This window comes from Myotis daubentonii, chromosome 1, assembly GCF_963259705.1.
Source record: "Myotis daubentonii chromosome 1, mMyoDau2.1, whole genome shotgun sequence".
NCBI classification, from domain to species: Eukaryota; Metazoa; Chordata; class Mammalia; order Chiroptera; family Vespertilionidae; genus Myotis; species Myotis daubentonii.
The window spans coordinates 175,199,714-175,221,896 of NC_081840.1; the positions used below are offsets into that span (position 1 = coordinate 175,199,714).

Genomic DNA, 22,183 nt, shown 5'->3' on the forward strand with positions numbered 1-22,183 from the left:
ATAGGACTTGTGTTCTTATAATAAGAGGAAGAGACACCAGGGATGCATGAGCACAGAGAAAAGGCCACGTGAGAAGACAGCCACCTGCAAGCAGAGGAAAGAAGTCTTGGGAGAAACCAACCCAGTTAGCATCTTGATCTTGGACTTGTAGCCTCTAGAACTGTGAGAAAATGATTTCTGTTATGTCAGCCACCCACTGTGCAGTATTTTGTTATGGTATCCCTAGAAAACTAGTACATGGTATAAGCAAGGAGGGTCCTACTTGCTGGCTCCTGGCCAAGGTAATTATCCACACTATTTTCATTGCAACTTTCCTTCATCTATACTCACTGCCTCCTGGGAATCTCCACTACTCCCAGGGAGCCATGCCTCTTCTGACAAGGAGTACATGCCTTGTCTCTTACACCCTTAATAGGCAGGAATAATGATATTCTCTCATGTCACCCAGAAACTTGTGATACGTATAACAAAAAGCCTCATTCAGTGCTTGAGGATTGACTCTTGGGTTCTCTAGTCCTTCACTTGAATCAGAAGATCTTAGCTCATGGAACCCCTGAGTGCAGGAGCTCATAGCTAGGCTTTAGGAGCGTACCCACAGCTTTCAACAAACTCTCAAAGGGACTCATAGCACTAGAAGGTTAAAAAATACGTAAGCCTTGTTGTTGACTTTATTAAACCCTTCTCCCCGATACTGATGTTATGGAGGTCAGTTCACATGCAGTAATGTGGCAAGTTCTTTATTACTCAAAGTTCTCCCATCACATTTAGACACTGGATAAGCTTCTAAATCTGAGCTACAACTTTATTTGTTAAATGAGTATTGTTGTAGGTTTACTGTCCTCAGCTTCATGAGCTGTATTTTATAAAGGACAGCTGCAAGAAACAATAAGAGTTTGGATATTTGCCCATGAACATTCCCAAAATAAAACCATACTTAAAAGACATTATGGATTCAAGGTCCTTTTATTGTTTCAAAATTGTTGTGCCCTTGCCAGGTGGCTCAGTTTGTTGGAGCATCGTCCCATACAACAAAAGGTTGTGGGTTTGATTATGATCACTGCTTCTCTCACATCTATGTTTCTCTCTCTCTCTCTCTCTCTCTCTCTCTCTCTCTCTCTCTCTTTTCTTTCTCCTTCTCTCTCTAAAAATGATGGAAAACATATCCTGGGGTTAGGATTTTAAAAAATTTTATATTTTCTATTTATAAGCAATACAGTGAAAAAAAGAAATACAGTGTTGTAAGTTAATAAGACCTAGAGAAAACATTCAGTATAACAGAGTTGAAATTCTCAAGCTTTGCCATCTACAAATGAACCCCCTAGGTACATACTTACATTTACTAGTAAGAGATAAATCCAGTTTTCTCTAACCAAATTATTTTTTATCTTAACATAAATTTCTATAAGAAATTTCATTTCAATCACTTCATAGAAACATAAAATACCAATTTTTGTATTAGAAAAAATTTGTTTGTCAGTCAAATCTTTTTTTCCATTGCCCTCTAGCTAAAACTTTCTCTATATTCTCATTGACCTAAAATAAATCACCTAAAATAAATCTCATAGAATTATCTCAAATAAGTGGGGAATGGTAGTAGAATAAGGGGTTGACATTGTGGGTCCAAGAAAAATTTCCCTTAGCTAAACTGGGCAAAATCTTGAGAAATACTTGTCCTGCATACCCTGCAATCGTCCCGCCACACCGGTGGCCCTCAGGAGTGTTGGGGAAATGGTGTCTGTGTCTCCCGCACTTCTCAGACCCAGATGTGCACAGAGGCAGAGAAACAAAGTCAAATACAGCCTACCCCTTTGATCTGTTCTCCAAGGAGACTGTCCACACCCCAGACCTTGGCTGAGGAAAAACATCCCATTGTCTGAGGCAAAAGGACATCACGTCATTTCATCCTGTGCCTGGAAAGGCAGCTTGAAACAAGTCATCCTGATTCTAGAGGCGTGAGACTCTTCCCAGCTGCGCCATGACTTGTTTTCAGTTCCTGGGCAAATTGCCCAGTTTCCTCTGCTCCCAAATTTCCCCAACTGCAAAAGAGAGATAATTCTTGTTACCGTTCTCTTGTGGTGTTCTGAAAACTAAACAGGGCAAAGGTTTGTAAAGTGCTTGGAGGCAATTGTTGAAGGCAGATTTACCTAGAACTAGAGGTGGGTTTTTATTTATTTTTGTTGTTGGTTTGCTTTTGGCCTGAATTGGGCATAAATGTAGGAAATCTAAATTAAATTACATTACAACCATTCACCCCATGTTGATGAAGCACTTACAGTATGCAAAGCACTGTGCTAGGCACATGGAGAATAGAGAGGGGGCACATTTCTACCCTCAACTAGCTCATAGCTCACTCGGGAGGTATTATAGCCTGGAGGTTGAATAACTCAACACAGCCCCATGCTATAGATATGGCTGCTGAAGCTTAGGAAGGTTATATACCTTTTCTGAGGTCATACATTTAGGAAGTGTATGACCCAGGATGCAAACCCAGGATGCGTGGCCTCAAAGCATGCGTACTTTACCACTATACACACTTCCCTCAAGTAGGAACATACTAATACTCACCTCATATAAATTGTGAGGACCAACTAAAATAATGCATTAAAAAAATGTTAGCAGCCCCAGCCGAGTCCCAGGTTTGATTCCGGTCAAGGACATATGCCAGGCTTTAGTGCTCAATCCCCAGTAGGGGGCATGCAAGAGGCAGTCAATCAATGATTTTCTCTCATCATTGATGTTTCTATTTCTCTCTGCCTCTCCCTTCCTCTCTGAACTCAATAAAAATATTTTTTTAAAAAAATGTTAGCACAGCCCTAGCCAGTTTGGCTCAGTGGATAGAGTGTTGGCCCACAGACCAAAGGGTCCCGGGTTCAATTTCATTCAAGAGCACATTCCTCAGTTGCAGGCTCCATCCCTGGCCCTGGATGGGTGTGTGCATGAGACAACCAATCAATGTGTCTCTCTCACACCAATGTTTCTCTCTGTCTCTCCCCTTTCATTCCATTCTTACTAAAAATCAACGGGAAATATCCTCCGGTGAAGATTAACAATAACAAATATGTTAGCACAGTGTCTGGAGCATTATAAATTTGCAATAAATGTAGAAGTAGCAGTAGAGGAGATCAGACTCATATATAAATAACAAGAATGTCAAATCAAAACTAAATGCATGCCTACTTATGGGAAAAATCCTTCTTATAAACCAATCATTATACAAGGGGTTTCAGTAAGGAGCTGTGTTGGGGAAGAATAGTTTATGACCTGCAACATTTGTGAATCAGCATACAAGTGATCTGTAATATGAAGGAGTGGTGCTCTGTACATACATAAATTTCTGAAGGTCATTTACAGAAAGGTTAAAGTATCTCAAGTACCCTGCTATTATTAAAATTCAGACTGTTTTCCTGAGAATAATTTCCAGTTAAGCAATGTGGAAATGCATCTGCTACAATTCTTCTCTCCTTTCTTAACCCCCACCCCTAATTTCCTTTAGGAAGAAAGAACAGCATGGAGTTTCTTTTCAAAGTCTTAAAATAAAAATCCCCTAAAAAGGGATCCTGCTTATAAAACCTTTTAGAGTTGTTTGGAGGAAGAAAAATGCATAAAGAGCCAAGCGCTTATATTCTGGCCAAGTTATGAGCTTCTGAGAACAAGAGCTTGAGGGGAAGACTGTTAACTCTCTCCCTGTTGGTTTGCACTGCTCATAAAGCTCATCGCTCCCTCGCGAGAGGCCAGCCTGCCAGAGAACTGCAGGAATCTGCAACAAAAGCGATGACAGTCTGAAATACACCCGGTGCCACCTCCTAACTGGTCCGTCACCTCAGACCCTGACTAGTTGACAGAGCGGCAGAATTGCAACTCCAATAGGCTCAAATGTGTTTCTGTGCAAAGAAGCAAAGCTAATGAGGGAAGAGATTTAAAGAGTATTGGGAATTTGTCAAACTTTCATTCACTGGCTGTGTGCAAAGAGGGGATTCAACTTCCATTTTCTGCTAAGGCTCTGGGTCCAGCCGCCTACCTGAAGGTAAATTTTAACAAGTTTACTCGATCATCTAATTGCATGTGCTTAACTGATTTGCATGATCTGATAAAAATATCTAAGATTTTTGCCTAATACAAAGCCATTCATTTATTTTTTTAAAACTTTTGTATGATTTATAGAAAAGCTACTTAATAGGGAATTTCAACTCTTGTATTCGTGGTTCCTTTTCTTCTCTAAGATTGAATAGCAAGTACTAATAAATGACGGTTTTAGTATAGAGCAAGAATAGAAATGTAGAATTATTGTCAGCTAGAATTTCATTCAGATCTTGGTTAAGTCTGAACCCTGAGCTGTGTTTTGTAGAAATACTTTACTAATTATACTAAATAAATCATAATGAAAGTCTTTTTAAAAACTTTCAAATCAAAGCAATTTGTGCATTTTCCATATCTAAATCATGTGAAGTTATTCATCACCACCATTGCCCCAGTCTGTACTTAACAGCAATGTAGAAATGGACCATTTTGCTTTTCCAAAAGGTAGACAAATCCCTAATACTGTATTCATCCTTGATTATTTTTTAGTTATTGTGACTATTTTTCCTTTCCTGATTCACTCTTATAATTTTATGACAAATTGTCTCTTGTTTCTTTCTCTCATTTTTACATAAAATTTCTCTAATTCCCAATGATGTCTTATTTAAGAAGGGGGAAAGAGGGAGGGGACTCAAAGAGCTAAAGAGGTTATGACAGCTCTTATATTGTCAGGCACTATCATTTCTTGCTCTATCTTCTAAAATAAAAATTAAAATGCAAGTCATGCTCATTCATTCCTCCCGGTATTAGAGGTCACCCTGCAGGAGGAAACCATGCTCTCAGCTGCCGATCGATACTGTTGATAGCATAACCAAGAGGTACTGCAGAAAGAGTATCTCTCTCGTACAGCCTTTAATCTGCAAAGAGGTTAAATATGTCACCTTGGCCTTGTAGCCGAGCTGTCCTCTGGCCCAGGGCCGAAGTACACTGAATAGAGATGCTCCCTTGGTCCAATGCAGCAGAAATTTTTTTTTAATTGCACCTTTTCATGGATTCCAGCTTTTTCAGTTCACCGCTAAACCTTGATGGTTATGAACATTGTTAACGAGGACTATTTAAAAAAAAAAAAAAGGGGGGGGCGCCCATCTTGGGAAGATTTAAGTACATATTTCTCTTCATTCGACAAGATCTAGCAAAGCCAAGCCATGGGTTTCATCTACTTATCATCCAATCAACTAATGCTGCTTTCCACATTTTGGAAAAGAATATGTACATGTTATTAATAAATCTTGCCTTTTTTCTTTCAGGAACTTTCTGTACAGCCATTTAGCAATTAGAGTGTTGGATTTCCTTTCCAGGTCCTTTGGGATATAATCCCCAATAGTTTCTCGTGAGCAGTTTCAGTTATCAACTAAGTAAAAATAATAAATAGCAATGACAAAAATAAAATAAATAGTGATGTATCTGGATGACTCCAAAAAACTATTCATTTTCTTTTCCTCTTGCCTGGGTGTTATTTTTATTCAGTTGATTTGTAAGACTATGCAAACACTGTTATTTTAGTGAAGTTTAGCACAATGTTCCGAACATGTTGGGAATCTTTTTTCACCAAGAACATAAAAAACTGTTGTTAAAAGACTTCAGGTGCCCTTTAACCTCACATATCATTCTGCAACAACCCTTAGCGAAGGAGAAGGGGACCCCATATATCCAGGAGACTTTCCCCAGTAGACCTAGCTGCCCAAGAGATGCCCAACTAGGCCAGAGTCTCATTTATGCAGGGCCCACAGGGCATCTTCCCCCAAAAGCTGAGTCTGCAATGGTGGTCCACCTGGGGCTAGCCTGGTTTTTGTCCTGGGCATCGAAAGGTAGACAGCCCTAGGCGGTTTGGCTCAGTAGATAGAGCATTGGCCTGCAGTTGGAAGGGTCCCGGGTTTGATTCCAGTCAAGGGCACAGGCACGGGTTACAGGATTGATCCTCAGTAGGAGGCATGCAGGAGGCAGCCAATCAATCAATGATTCCCTCTCATCATTGATGTTATTGATGTTTCTATATCTCTTTCCCTCTCCTTTCCTCTCTGAAATCAATATATATATATATATATATATATATATATATATTTAAAAAGGTAGAATTCTGGAGAACAGAGCAACTGTGGGTAGGTGGTATAATAAAGTGAATAAGACTCTGGGAGCATCCCGACCTGGTTCACATCTGGGCTTTACCAGGCTCTGGACAAAGGACTCTTTGCGCCTCAGTTCCCTCATTTGTGGAAGTGGGGATCATAACATTAGAAACACGTTGTAATAATTTAGTGAAGAAAACAGCTACTCCTGGTACATATGAAGTGATCGATTGATCATAGCTAATATCAAAGCACTAGCCTACCTACATGTCCTGATTGGCACCCTGTGGAAAGGGAGTTAGCACCAGGTTTCCCCTCGGGGTTTCTTCCTTATGCGTACAAGCTTTGCTGTGTAATAAAATGTCGATGCCAAGTCCCTGCCTCAGAGTCAGCACAGCAGCATGGATAGAGCATGGGTTCGGAGTGTAACACTCTTGGATTTGAATCCTGACTCTGCCCCTTACAGGTTGTGATGTGAGCTTGGCAGTCACATCACTCCTCCTAGGCAGTTGTTTCCGTAGTGTAGTGGTTATCACGTTCGCCTCACACCTCCAAGACTCAGCTTGCCCATTTATGAAGCAAATAGTGATAATACAACCCACAACTTGGGTTTTTGTAGGAATTAAATGAATTTTTTTAATGCTAAGTATAGCTCCTGACAGAGTACTGAACACACAGTGTTTGGTTATGCACTTGGAGTGATTTTTCTGGTAGTAAAACTGGGGACCAAGAAAGAAATATTCTTTAAATGAATTATCTTTTTTTACCCAAAGAAGTGAAAGAAAAAAAAATCTGACACTACTGTATTCCCCTGGGGGCCTCAACATGAAGCATGTATAACTGTGAGTCTTTATGCTTCATCAATTAGTTGATTCTTAATGGCCAAGTCAAATGAAACCAAAGAGAGTTTTCTGTTTCGGATTGCCATTAGGGAGAGTGAGAAGAAATGCTGCTTTGCAGTTAATTCTCTTTTATTGGCCTACTTGGACAGGGGAGAAGGCCCCCAGCATTTCTCCTTTCTTATCTTTTCTAAAGGCAATAATAGGGGTTTTGACTTGCTCTAGGGGGTAGTTTTCTTCTCTAGCTGAAATTCAAACCAGAGGGTTTGGTTTTTGTTTTTGTAAACCTCTCCCCCTATGTTCCTATCATTGAAATGTCAGCTGCTTTTTCTGGCTACATGTAGCAGGAGCCGCCTGTCGTCATAGCAATGAAAGGGTATGGAGAGACTCGAGTTTCGTGACCACTCTGTGAAATAACTCTTAGCCTGCTTTAAAATCCTTCTTTAGAAATGTAGTCTCTAGTCCTGGCTTGTTTCCTTCCTATTATGCAACCATGTTATGTATACCAATTGCAGCAGTTAAATGTTTCCTTTAAAGATTCAATGAATAGATGTTAAGAAAATGAACAAGGAAACTACTAAAACAGCGACTAGTTTACTGTGGCATGCAAGGGAAAAACAACTGGGAAGACAATGAAAGAGAAAGAAAAATGACCTCACTTCATAGCACATACTTCACACCCAGAATAAATCCATTTTCCCAGTTCCCACCGGCTCCTCCCAACTTCATGATGTGTGATAGTATGGTGGTTATCTAGAGGGATTCTGGGGCACGCGGCCTGGACTCTAATCCTGGCCCTCATACTTTCTAGTTTTTGCCTCTGTTTTCTAATATGTAAAATAGTGATGATAACAATAGTCATAAAGTTATCTTTGGAATTGAATGAGATAGTGTATGTAAGGCTCTTATAACAGTATCTGAACAGTGGTAATGGTTGGCTGTTAAGCTTGACAAGCTTCACTTCCCCCTAATTGTTAAATGGAGATAACAGGAAATTCTTAAGATTGTAGGATTAACTGAAATAATAGTGACTTTAACTGCTCAGAGTGTAGTAGTTCTCTTAATATTTTTCATCATGAGGTCTAACTCTAATAAGAATGGCTTTTTCCAAGTTGGACTCTCCCAGTTGTAAATGAAGGCCTCATAAGCATTATTGTATAAATATGAACCACTGAATTCCCAAAGAGAAAAAAAAGAAATGGGTTTTTTTTTCCACATTTATAAAGAGTAAAAAAGATGCTTCTCATCCTGATTAACATTCTCATATTTCATGAAATAATTTCGTTAAAGCTTTCTATATGCAACTCTAACATCAGTGCCTTGCTCACTGGATCCACTCTGTACTTATTTCACGCAAGTATGTCATCAATCCTCTGGATGTTGTTTGTAGTGCACATCTTGGAAAGCTGCTGACGCCGCACATTGGATCCCCACGCAGGCATTCTCACTCCCTGGCAAGGATCTCTCCATGTAATTGCTTACTCGGTTGCTTTTACCAGGGCTCTTTAAAAAGGGCTTATTTGAATCCACTGTAGTCTGTAAAGTGTGGCTTTCTAAAATTGTTCGGTTCCAACATTTGCAATGAAGTCATACCTCAAGAATAATTACTAATCTGCTTTCAATATCTTTATCTCCTTTTTTATTGTCATGGTGACCATCTTAAGAACATAAATAAGCATTATTAGAGATCCTCTTAGGCTGTTTTCTTGAAATGGTACTTTGTTGTTCAAAATGAAGTACTTGAGAAAATGGCCTTTAATGTGAGAGACCTCAGAATGACTGGAATATAAAAACAAGTCCCTCTTTTTTATAGCGTGATTTTAGGGGGTGAAAATTTTCAAATTATATCTAATGTGCATTTTATATGATTATACACTGAGGTAGGTGCTAAGAAGGCAAAGCACTTTTGTTCTAAGTATGTGAAGAGCCTGACCTCTGCTCAAGGTCAGTGATGGCTTTCCTGGATCCAAAGGTTAAACGAGGTTAACTCTGTGGTGTGGGGGTGGGTATATGTTGGGTGGTGGTAGTTGGGGTGAGTGGATGCTGACAGGAGGATTCCGAGAGGGTAAACACTTTGCACAAAGACCCTGCAGCAGGAGGGGCCATGGCCTATTCCAGGAACAAAGAGAAGGTCAGCTCCTCTGCACAAAGGGCAAAGTAGTGAGAAATGCAGACCCCAAGCAACTCCCCATAATGTCCTCTTACCTGAGCACTATACATATTTATCCTCTCCTTGATTTAATGTGTATCTTTACCATTTTTGTTGAATTCTGGTTAGAGTTAAAGTTCCTATAGGCATGACCCATGTTTAACACTAGCTCAGACCCCCATGGTGAAAGGTTCAGTTAGGAAGAATGAAGGTCAGAACTCCAGAAAAGTCTGTACTTTGAGACTGAGTGTATCATATACACACACAGGGCTGGACATCTTGATGTCAGATAGTGGTGACTCAACCGAGAACTCAAAATAGAAGAGCATCTTTTTTAATCCTTCAGATGACTTTAACCCCAAGCTGTAAAGCTCTCCCTAGAGACTCATTAATATTCTAAAAGCCCTAAAGCATCAGTGTTAACTCCAGATCAGGTAATAACAGGTATAAGTTAGCCAAAATAAGACTAAAGGATTTTCTCTCTGATACCGAAGGCTTTGGCTATCATATAAAGATAGGGTGAAGGAGAATGGTCTGTTTAAGGATGACTATGAAGCACTTACAATAATCATTTTGTTTACTACATTTCCCTGAAAGAAAATTTTTTCATAGTTAGAGTAATTACTAAAAATAGCAGCCTACAGGCTTCCTCTGATATAAACGAATTCAACAGAAGATACCTGTCCTTATTTGGAAGTGTGAATGTACATACTCCAGGAAGTGATATGCCAATAGTGGGAAGAAAAATAAAATAATGGGGGAAACCTCTCCTTCTTCTAGGGTATGTGGTATGTCTTTCACCTTGAGACCAGATAGGATGAACAATTAAGTACTACCCATCTGCCTTGAAAACCAAACATGCTGAAGCAAGTTACCTTGGTCCAGAAGGAAAGGAGGAGGACTTGCAAGTTTGGCTGAGGTTGCCAACCAAGGAGCCAATGACTGGAGAGGAACTCAGGCAAAATGAGGAAAATTCAATTAGAAGGACTTGGAGCGATAACCCCCAGCACTGAAATGTCCTAGGAGTCGTTGATATGGCTAATACAGAGAGGGAAAACAATAGCCCCCAAGCCTTTGGAGGCATGGGTGGCCACTCAAGTTCAGTGGTCAGACAGCTTTTTAAATGCTTGAGAGAAAAAGAAAGAGAAGGAAAGTAAAGAGAGAGAAGAGGTATAGTGAGACACGAAGTGCTCAGTGGAGACAAATTGTTAGGGTAAGTAGATTTAAGTGGCAAGGCAACATGCAGAACTTCAAAAATAACATTTACCATATTAAATGTAAATTTAAATTAATGGTCTAAATTAATTATATTCATTTTCTTTAAAAGCTATAGAAACTGACTGGAAATCAAATAAAAAATCTACTCTGACCTAATCTTATTCTAACTTAAACTTGTAGAAATTATTATAGAAACTAAAATGGAACCAATCTACACTAATAAAAGACAAACAGGCAAATTGACCATACCTTCACTATGCCTTAAGCCACGCCCACCAGCCAATCAGAGCAACTATATGCAAATTAACCCAACCAAGATGGAGGCTGGCAGCCATGGAGCTGGAGCTAGCAGGAGACTTGGTTGCCCCAATGATGGAGGAAGCCAAGCTTCCCGCCTGCCACAGCTGGCTCTGAGCTCCACTCAAAGCAACAAAGTTTCAATTATAGAAGGTAAATAAACCCCAGATACCTGCTTTCAGCCAGCCGTGGCCACGGAGCTGGAGCGAGCAGGAGGCTTGGGTTGCCCCTGGCAATGGAGGAAGCAAAGCTTCCCTCCTGCCCGCCCTGGCCGGCTCTGAGCTCCTCTCAAGGCTACAAAGTTTCAATTATAGAAGGTAAATAAATCCCAGAGTAAAAAGAAAAAAGAAAAACAGGAGAGGCTGGGAGCTCCTGAAAACGGCCCTCAGCCCCTCACCCAGACTGGCCAGGCACCCCAGTGGGGACCCCCCCACCCTGAAGGGGGTGTGACCAGCTGCAAACAGCCATCATCCCCTCACCCAGGCTGGCCAGGCACCCCAGTAGAACCCCCACCCTGATCCAGGACACCCTTCAGGGCAAACCAGTCGGCCCCCACCCATGCATCAGGCCTCTATCCTGTATAATAAAAGAGTGATTTGCAAACTGACCCTAACAGCAGAACGACTGGGAATGACTGGTCACTATGACTCACACTGACCACCAGGGGGCAGACGCTCAATGCAGGAGCTGTCCCAGGTGGTCAGTGTGCTCCCACAGGGGGAGCTCTGCTCAGCCACAAGCCAGGCTGATGGCTGCCAGTACAGCGGTGGTGATGGGAGCGTCTCCTGCCTCCTCAGCAGCGCTAAGGATGTCTGACTGCAGCTTAGGTCTGCTCCCCGCTGGTAAATGGGCATCCCCCGAGGGCTGCCGGGCTTCCAGAGGGATGTCTGACTGCCAGCTTGGGCCCGATCCTCCAGCGAGCAGGCCTAAGCCAGCAGGTGGACATCCTCCAAGGGGTCCCAGACTGCAAGAGGGCATAGGCCAGGCTGAGGGACCCCCACGAGTGCACCAATTTTTGTGCACTGAGCCTCTAGTTACAAATAAGAACTCAAAATGAACCAGATTACACAAAGCCTATTTTGGGATTTTGTGTGCAAATTCACTTCTAAATCTAGATGGAGAGTGATGTTCTAGGGTGTTCCAAACTTTAAGTGCCCTCCCTTTCTCTGGGAAATAGAAATTTTAGGACACCAGGAATCAGAGGGTTTCATTCACAGAAATATCCTATGTTCCTTACCAAATGCAATGTCCAAAGAATATTTGCTCTTACATACACGGCTTTCCTACCCCCACCTGAAGGGCCATGTACTCTGTCTTGGAGGTGCTGGACACACGCGTAGCCCTTTCTGCCTGTGCCTTTCAGACCAATCTCTGCACGCTTGCCTGGGCTACCTCTCCAGCTACAGGAAAAATATTCAGGCCCCTTTCCTTATTTTTACAGGGACAGAACTTGTAGGCCTGCTGAGAAATCTAATTACAACCTCCTGTCAGGGTGAAAATCCTATTACAACCTCTCCCATGGTCAGAGCCAATCCTTTTGATGTAAAAGGAAGCAAAACAAAGAGGTTTCAAACAGGGGATGTGCCTGTGTTCTGCCTTCCCTCCGAGGCAACTAGACAGAAAGGTTGCAGTGACCTTGGCTTGCTTGGCTTGGAAACAGTGGTCATGATCTATTGCTACCACCACTCCCATAAGAAGGAAGAATTCTTTCATATCTAATGCGGAATTTTTCTGAGGATTTTTCAAGGATTCATTTAATGGGCAAAACAAATTCTGAACCACTCTCTGCACACCCATTTTTTATTCAGTCAGATAACTTCTCTTACTGAACTTGGAATATAGTGTTAGACAAGAAAAAAAGGTAGTGAGTTATTTAAGCCTCCTATAATCTGTTTCTGACATCTTTAATGTTCTGTGCCACCCTTTCAGCCAATCTGCTTGCTTGAGGATAATGAAGAAATGCAGTGCTGCTGGGAGAAGTGTCTCCCAAAATCTCTAACACTGAATTGAGAAAAATGGAGACAGTTATCAAAATAGTCATTTATGGAAATACATATTTTACAAGGACATAGCATAAGTCTATAATTGCTGAAATAATAAAATTAGTAACCTCATACTAATCACATCTCTATCACGGCTATGCAATCATTGTAATCCACTGAATAGGTATGAAACCCAGAGTTGCAGCTTATCCCCCCCCCCAAAAAAAAATGGGCAAAATTTTTAGAAGGAGCATTCAGTCAACTAATACATTATTTATGAGTAGAGTGAGAAGTGGTAAATGTTTTATTTTATTGTTGTTGTTTTAATAGGTTGAAGTTTCTCCTAGATTTAATAAAAGTGCTATGCCTGTACTGTTAATAAAAGTAAATAAAGGGGGATAAGAATCTACCATTGAGAGTGACTCTCAAATAGCTCTGAAAGCAAAGCATTTTTAAATACTTGATTCCACTTGAGTTACCTAATCATTCATAATAAAATAATAGGGACCCAGTAAGAAGGTGGCCTGAGATCTACAAAAGTCAGAAAAATTGAATCTTGAGTATGGGTCAATGAAAACCTGTGACTGCTTTCAAGACATGGTGTAGTTAGATCTTCACACTCTCTTAGCACATTGGAATCATTTTTAACTCTCAAGTTAAATCAAGAGAATTCCCCAACCTTTTACAAAGACCAAACAACTGCCCTAACCGGTTTGGCTCAGCAGATAGAGCGTTGGCCTGCGGACTGAAGGGTCCCAGGTTCAATTCTGGTCAAGGGCATGTACCTTGGTTTTGGGCATATCCCCAGTGGGGGGGGGGGGGGGGTGCAGGAGGCAGCTGATGGATGTTTCTCTCTCATCGATGTTTCTAAGTCTCTAACTCTCTCCCTTCCTCTCTATAAAAAAATCAATAAAATATATTTTTTAAAAAAAAACAAAGAACAAACAACTTTGAGCTAACTCTAAAGCAACACCGCATTCTATTGGAATTCAGAAGAAACAAAACACAAAGGCTAAACCCCAGGCATCTTCTTTCCCTTTTTTTTCTTACCTGATCCCCAATTCTAGCACACAATGATGACTTCATAGTGGGGTGCAAAGTAAGCTCTTTCTAGGAAAACTTTTCAGTCATTTCTTTTTTTAAAAAATGCTTTATTGTAGAAGTATGATCTATGCTCCCTTTACCTCCTTTGCTTCTAGCCCACCTCCAGCCCCTGCCTTAAGCCTTCACCACCCTATTGTCTGTGTCCATGGGTTATGCATATATGCACACAAGTTCTTTGGTTGATCTCTGCATGCCCACTCATCCCCACCTTTCCTCTGAGATTTGACAGTCTGTTCCATGCTTCTATCTCTGGACCTGTTTTCTCCATCAGTTTATTTTGTTCATTAGATTCCACATATGAATGAGATCATATGATACTTGTCTTTCTCTGACTGGCCTATTTTGCTTAGCACAATACTCTCCAGGTCTCCCATGCTATCTCAAAGGGTAAGAGATCCTTCTTTTTTACAGCTGCATAGTATCCCATGGTGTAAATGTACCACGGACTTTTTGGCCACTCATCTACTGATAAGCACTTGGGTTGTTTCCAGATCTTAGCTGTTGTAAATTGTGCTGCTATGAACATAGGGGTGCATACATTCTTTCTCATTGGTATTTTGGGTTTCTTACGATATATTCCTAGAAGTGGGATCACTGGGTCAAATGGCAGTTCCATTTTTAATTTTTTGAGGGAACTCCATAATGTTTTGCATAGTGGCTGCGCCAGTCTGCATTCCTACCAGCAGTATACTAGAGTTCCCTTTTCTCCACATCCTCACCAGCACTTGTCATTTGTTGGTTTCTTTATTTTTTATATATTTTTTCTTCTTTATTGATTAAGGTATTGCATACTATGTGTCCTGAGCCCCCCTTTGCCCTCCCACCCCATCCCTACTAGTGCCCTCACCCCCATAGTGTCTGTGTCCATTGGTTATGCTTTTAGCATGTATACAAGTCTTTTGGTTAATCTCTCCCCCTTATCCCCACCCTCCCCTGCCTTCCCTCTGAGGTTTGATGGTCTGATTGATACTTCTCTATCTCTGGATCTGTTTTTGTTCACCAGTTTATGTTGTTCATTAATTGCACAAATGAGTGAGATCATGTGATATTTATCTTTCTCTGACTGACTTATTTCACTTAGCATAATGCTCTCCAGGTCCATCCATGCTGTTGCAAATAGTAGGAGTTCCTTCCTTTTTATAGCAGCATAGTATTCCATTGTGTAGATGTACCACAGTTTTCTAATCCACTCGTCTGCTGATGGGCACTTAGGCTGTTTCCAAATCTTAGCTATTGTAAATTGTGCTGCTATGAACATAGGGGTGCATATATCCTTTCTGACTGGTGTTTCTGATTTCTTGGGATATGTTCCTAGAAGTGGAATTACTGGGTCAAATGGGAGTTCCATTTTTAGTTTTTTGAGGAAACTCCATACTGTTCTCCACAGTGGCTGCACCAGTCTGCATTCCTGTTGATTTCTTGATGATAGCCATTCTGACAGGTGTGAGATGGTATGTACCACATTGTCGTTTTAATTTGCATCACTCTGATGATCAGTGACTTTGATTATTTTTTCACAAGTCTCTTGGCTATCTGTATGTCCACTTTGGAGAAGTGCCTATATAGGTCCTTTGCCCATTTTTAATTGGATTGCTTGTCTTCCTTTTGTTAAGTTGTATGAGTTCCTTACATATTTGGAATATTAACCCTTTATAAGATATGTTTTGACAAATACGTTGCCAAATATGTTCTCCCATACAATGGACCCCCGTTTCATTTTGTTGATGGTTTCTTTTGATGTGCAGAAGCCTTGCATTTTCAGGTAGTCCCATTTGTTTATTTTCTCCTTAGTTTCCTTTGCCCTAGGACAGTGGTCGGCAAACCGCGGCTTGCGAGCCACATGCGGCTCTCTGGCCCCTTGAGTGTGGCTCTTCCACAAAATACCGGCCCTTCCACAAAATACCGGCTCTTCCACAAAATACCAGTTTCTGCACATGGGCCACAAAGTTTCAATTGCACTGTACGTGCATGCCCGCACGTGGTATTTTGTGGAAGAGCCACACTCAAGGGGCCAAAGAGCCGCATGTGGCTCACGAGCCATGGTTTGCCGACCATGGCCCCAGGAGATGTATCTGAAAACATATTGCTATGAGAGATGTCTGAGATTTTACTGCCTATGGTTTCTTCTAGGATTTTTATGGTTTCACATCTTACATTTAAGTCTTTCATCCATTTTTAGTTTATTCTTGTGTTTGGTGTAAGTTGGTGGTCTAGTTTCATTTTTTTTACATGTATCTGTCCCAGCACCATTTATTGAAGAGACTGTATTGACTTCATTGTATGCTCTTGCCTCCTTTGTCAAATATTAATTGTCCATAATGGCTTAGGTCAAGGTTCTATTTTATTGATCTATATGCCTGTTCTTGTGCTAGTACCAGGCTATTGTGATTACAGTGGCTTTGTAGTATAACTTGATATCTGGTATTGTGATCCCTCCAATTTTGTTCTTCTTTCTCAAGATTGCTGTGGCTGTTTGGGGTCTTTTTTTGGTTCCACATAAATTTTTGGAGTTTAGATCTGTGAAATATGGTTTTGGTAATTTAATAGGGGTTGCATGGAATCTGTACATTGCTTTGAGTAGTATGGACATTTTAATAATGTTAATTCTAGCAATCCATGAATATGGTATTTTCTCCCACTTGTTTATATCTTCCTTTATCTCAATGTCCTATAGTTTTCTGAGTATAGGTCTTTTGCCTCCTTGATTAAGTTTATTCCTAAGTATCTTAATTTTTTTGTTGCAATGATAAATGAGATTATTTGTTTAATTCTCTTTCTGAGAATTCATTATTGGTGTATAAAAATGCCATCGATTTCTGGGTGTTAATTTTGTATCCTGCTACATTGCCAAATTCATTTATTAAATCTAGTCTTTTGGTACCTTCTTTAGGGTTTCCTATGTACAATATCATGTCATCTGTGAATAATGAGAGTTTTACTTCCTCCTTGTCAATTTGGATGCTTTTTATGTATTTTTCCTATCTGGTCGCTATGGCTAGCACTTCCAGTGCTATGTTGAATAAGAGTGTTAAAAGTGGACATCCCTGCCTTGTTCCTGTCTTTAAGGGGAGTGGTTTTAGTTTTTGCCCATTGAGTATGTTCGCTGTAGGCTTGTCATATATGGCCTTTATTATGTTGAGATATGTTCCTTCTATTTCCACTTTGCTGATGGTTTTTATCAAAAGTGATTGTTGGATTTTTGTTTATTTTTTCTGCATCTATTGATATGATCATGTGATTTTTGTCTTTCAGTTTGTTTCTGTGTTATATCACATTTATTGATTTGCGAATATTGTACCAGCCTTGCATCCCTGGGAATAAATCCCACTTGGTCATGGTGTATGATCTTTTTAATATATTGCTGGATCCTATTTGCTAATGTTTTGTTGAGGATTTTAGCATCTATGTTCATCAGGGATATTGGCTTGTATGTAATTCTCTTTCTTTGTAGTGTGTTTATCTGGTTTTGGAATTTGGATAATACTGGCCTCATAAAAAGAGGTTGAAAGTGTTTCTTCCTCTTGGATTTTTTTTGGATAGTTTCAGGAGGATAGGTGTTAGTTCACTGAATGTTTGGTAAAACTCCCCTGTGAAGCTGTCTGGACTAGGGTTTTTGTTTGCTGGGAGTTTTTTTTTATTACTGCTTCAATTTTACCTACTGTAATTGGGCTATTCAGGTTTTCTGATTCTTCCTGATTCAGTTTAGAAGGTTGCATTTTTCTAGGAATTTGTTTATTTCATCCACATTGTCCAGCTTGTTGGCATATAGTTACTCACAGTATTTTCTTACAATTCTTTGTATTTCTGTGGTGTCAGTTGTTACCTCTCTGCTTTCATTCTCATTTTATTTATTTGGGTCTTCTCTGATTATTTCTTGATGAGTCTAGCTACCAGTTCATTAATCTTGTTTATATTTTCAAAGAGCCCGGTTTTGGTTTCATTGATCTTTTGTATTGTTTTTTTAGTCTCTAGCTCATTTATTTCTGCTCTAATCTTTATTATTTTCTTTCTTCTACTTATACTTTTCTTTCTTTTGTTTTTTAAATATATATATTTTTTTATTGATTTCAGAGAGTAAGGAAGAGGGAAAGAGAGAGAGAAATATCAATGATGAGAGAAAATAGGCCTTCTCCTGCTTGCCCCACCTTGGGGATTGAGCCCACAACCTGGACATGTGCCCTGACTGAGAATTGAACAGTGACCTCTTAGTTCATAGGTCAATGCTCAACTACAGGGCCATACTGGCCAGGCACTCTGGGCTTTTTTTTATTGTTCTCTTCTAAGTCTTTAAATTATAGGGTTAAATAGTTTAGTATTAATTTTTCTTGTTTTTTGAGGTAGGCTTGTAGTGCTATGAACTTCCCTCTCAGGACTGCTTTTGCTGCATCCAAGAGATTTAGGCTTGTTGTGTGTTCATCTTTGTTTCCAGGAATTTTTTTTATTTTTTTCTTGATCTCAGTGGTAACCCATTCATTGTTTCAGAACATGCTATTTAGCCTCCATGTGTCTGAATGTTTTTGAGTGTTTTTAATGTAGTTGATTTCTAATTTCATTCCATTGTGATCTAAAAAGATGCTTGATATAATTTCAGTCTTCTTGAATTTATAGAGACTTGTTTTGTGTCCTAACATGTGGTCTATCTTTGTGAATGACCCATGTATGCTTGAGAAGAATGTATATTCTGCAGCTTTGGGGTGAAATGTTCTATAAATGTCAATTAAATCCATCTGATCCAGTGTGTCATTTAGAGTCACTGTTTCCTTGTTAATTTTTTGTCTGGAAGATCTATCCAGTGAAGTCAGTGGGGTGTTAAAGTTCCCTACTATGACTGTATTGCTGTTTATCTCTCCCTTAATGTCCTCCAGATGTTTTTTTTATATATTTAGATGCTCCTATATTGGGTGCATATATATTCACCAGGGTTATGTCCTCTTGTTGGATGGATCCCTTTAGTAGTATGTAGTGACCTTTACTGTCTCTTGTGATGGCCTTCATTTTGAAGTCTATTTTGTCAGATGTGAGTATTGCTGCCCCAGCTTTTTTTTTCCATTTCCATTTGCATGGAAAACTTTTTTCCATCCCTTCACTCTCATCCTGTGTGAGTCTTTTGTTCTGAGGTGGTTCTTTTGTAGATATTTGGGTCATGATTTTATATCCATTCAACTACTCTATGTCTTTTGATTGGAGTATTTAATCCATTTACATTTAAGGTTATTATTGATGGGTACTTATTTATTGCCATTTTAACTCTGTATCTCTCTCTCTCTCTCTCTCTCTCTCTCTCTCTCTCTCTCTCTCTCTCTTCTTCTCATTACAGCAGTCCCTTAGCATTTCCTGCAGTGCTAGTTTGGTGGTGATAAACTCATTTCAGTCTTTTTTGCTTGGGAAGCTCTTATTTTGCCATCTATTTTGAATGATAGCCTTGCTGGATATAGTAATAGTGGTTTCAAATTCTTGCTTTTCATTACCTTGAATACTTTATATCATTCCCTTTTGGCCTGAAGAGTTCCTGATGAAAAATCAGCTGACAGCCTATGGGAGCTCCTTTGTAGGTAACAAACTGCTTTCTCTTGCTGCCTTTCAGATTCTCTCTTTATCTTTAATTTTTGGCATTTTAATTATGATGTGTCTGGGTGTGTGCCTGTTTGCGGTCTTCTTGCTTGGAACTTTCTGTGCCTCCTGAACTTGTGTGACTTTTTCTTTCCCAAGTTAGGGAAGTTTTCTGCCATTATTTCTTTAAACACATTCGCTATTCCTTGTTCACTTTCTTCTACTTCTAGTACTCCTATGATATGCAAATATTGTTATATTTCATGTTGTCCCACAGCTTCCTTAAGTTGTCCTGGTTTTAATTGTTACTTTCTTTTTGGTTCTCTGATTGAATTATTTTTTTCTATCCTTTCTTTTAATTCATTGATCCAATCCTCAGCTTCCCCTAATCTTCTGTGTATTCCTTCCACTGTTTTTTATTAGTGCTATGTCATTCTTATAGTTACTATATATTTTCTCATGCTATTGAGCATCCTTGCCATCATTATTCTGAACTCTATGTCTGCTAAAGTTCTTATCTCCATTTCATTTAGCTTTTCTTATGCAGAATTCTCTTGTTCTTTCATTTTGGGATTGTTTTTTGTCTCCCCATTTTGGCTGCCTGTTTGAGTTTGTGTCTATGTATTAGATAGATCTGCTCTGATTCCCAATGTCCGACACTGTTCCTGAGTATCCTGTTTGGAGCAATCAGCAATCCACAGCTTTTGTCTCCCTCTGCTGGGGCTGGCTGCCTTTGGAAAGGACCAAGATGTACACCAACGTCTGCTTGTCCTAGCCCTGGGCCCCAGATTAGATCAGGAAAATATTCAAAGCCTCCAGAGACCTGCCTCTGCCTATAGTCTGATTGTTATTCAGTCCTGATTAGCCTCAGGTTATCAACAACAGAATGGACTGGGAGGTTTCCCAACAGGGTAGGGTCATTGCTTCTGCCTGCAGGCTGATTGTTATTCCCAGTCTCTTAATGGGCCTCAGAAACCCCACAGAGTGGGGCAAGGGTTTTTCCAATAAGGTGGGCAATTGCTTCATCCTCACCCCCAAGCAAAAGCTGCCTAGATGGTAAAGGTCAGAAAGATGTCCTCTGCAGTATGAGGAAATGACTTGGCCCAGTAAACCAGTGTGTCCACCTTCCATGCTCTAACCCCAGAGCCTGCAACCCTGGCTTCTGCTCACACAGCTCCAGTTTACTCTGTCCTCTCTCTGCTGGACCCAAGGTGAGTGGCTGCACATGAAATTTTCTGCCTTGGCCCCTTAAGAGGGTACATGCATTTCCATCCATCTCTCTCTGGCAGACAGCAACTCTGCTGCTTTTCACAGCCAGATGTTCTGTGGGCACCTTTCTCAGTTCTGGTGCTCTGGACTGGGAACCCAGCTTGGGGTTTAGACCCCAGAGCTCTCAGTGGGAACCCCCCACAGCTGAGATATCCCTACAGAACTTGAGCTGCTGTCTGTGGGAGTCCAGCCAGCCCTTTCATGCCTCTGCCCTTCCTACCAGTCTCTATGTGGTCTCCACTTTCCCTCCTTGGTTATCAGGGTTCTTTCCAGCTAGTCTTCAATGGATTATTCAGGATGCTTTCTCTGTACTTTAGTTGTAATTCCGGTTTGGGCCTAGGAATGTGTCAGTGTAGCTTCCACTTACTCCACCGCCATTTTGGAATCCCCCTTCAGTAATTTCTTAAAATATAGGTAGAGGAATACTAGAAGATTTGTTTCAATTGGGGAAGGTTTGGGATTAAAGCTTGGTACTCCTAGTGATCTTGCATTTAGTAGTTTCTTAGAAATGCAAAGGAGAAGTAGCGGGTGGGTACAGTACCAGCAGCAGCTCACTGATAAAAACATCTAATTAATGTCTTCTTGTGATCTGAAAACAATTTCTAGCCCATGCTTACCTTATGTTTGGTTCTTTGTTGTTTTCTTTTTCTCAAATCCGATGTGTGTGGATGACAGCCACAGTAAGGTCTGAGGTTGTGGTTATGGCTGGAGGTGGCTGACTCCCCTTAAGCTTCCCAGCATCTTGATAAGAGGGCTAATATCTCTAGGGATTCATAGCCTAGTTTTTAAATGTGGTGTGCACATTTTAGTGCCATGAAAACAAAATTAGTCATTGTCCAAAAAGAATTAACAACAGATTGCCTTGCATAGTATTATTTTCCCAAAATACAGCTTTGTTTCAATTTGGCTAGTTAGACTACTTTTGATTAGACAAATTTCTACATGTTCTAAGACTAACCACCCAAACCCGGTACTTTTAGAACAATGTTTAAAATATTCAGTCAAATTGCACTAATGAATTGAGTTCCCTCTGGGGTGGGAAGAGAAAAGAACAGAGAGACTAATTTACTTCCCAAGGTTCCAGATTAATCCAGTGTCATACCGTTCTGTGCTGAGTCATTTCCTCATACTGCAGAGGACTGCATGAAAGGAGAAATGGGAGTACCATAGAGTGGAGCATGCCTTCTTCCAACACAAAATGCTCTCAGAGCTGGTTGCCCATATCTCCTTCTAAATCTCTTTAATTCCAAGCACCTTCAAACCTTGTGATTATATCAGTGAAGGCATCTTCACTGAGTGCTGATCACATTTTAATGCCTTATAGCTTTTGATTTTCCCCAAGATGAGGCCTGTTATGCTCCTTTTAAAAAGAAAAATGTGCACCCACTAAGGCAATGTCAGTAAGAAAAAACGTTCTCCGCTACCCTCTTATGCTCAGTGATTGGGCCCTGCAAATTAAACTGGCAAGAGACAGGTCAGCAGAAGAAAATGACTTATTCATATGCCCATAGGAGCCACCAAAAGCACTAATTCCCTAAACTGTTAAAGTTGGATGCTTATATATCTAACTTAGTAGGGGAAAGGAAGGGAGGAGAAACGGCTTCTGTGGAAAGAACAAGAATATTTCTTTAG

General features: G+C 40.3%; 1 protein-coding gene across 2 annotated transcripts in view; it reads left to right on the plus strand.

Annotated features, from left to right (window-relative positions):
* The window catches only part of SPARCL1 (SPARC like 1), a 59,638-nt gene that overhangs the window by 3,668 nt on the left and 33,787 nt on the right, over window positions 1–22,183 (plus strand). The window contains exon 1 of one of the 2 annotated variants that reach the window (XM_059665848.1): window positions 3,648–4,024. The exons of the other annotated variant lie outside the window; for it this stretch is intronic. The gene's annotated coding sequence lies outside the window, so the exon portion shown is untranslated. Of the gene's footprint in view, window positions 1–3,647; window positions 4,025–22,183 lie in introns of those variants that run through there. 2 annotated transcript variants of the gene reach the window in all.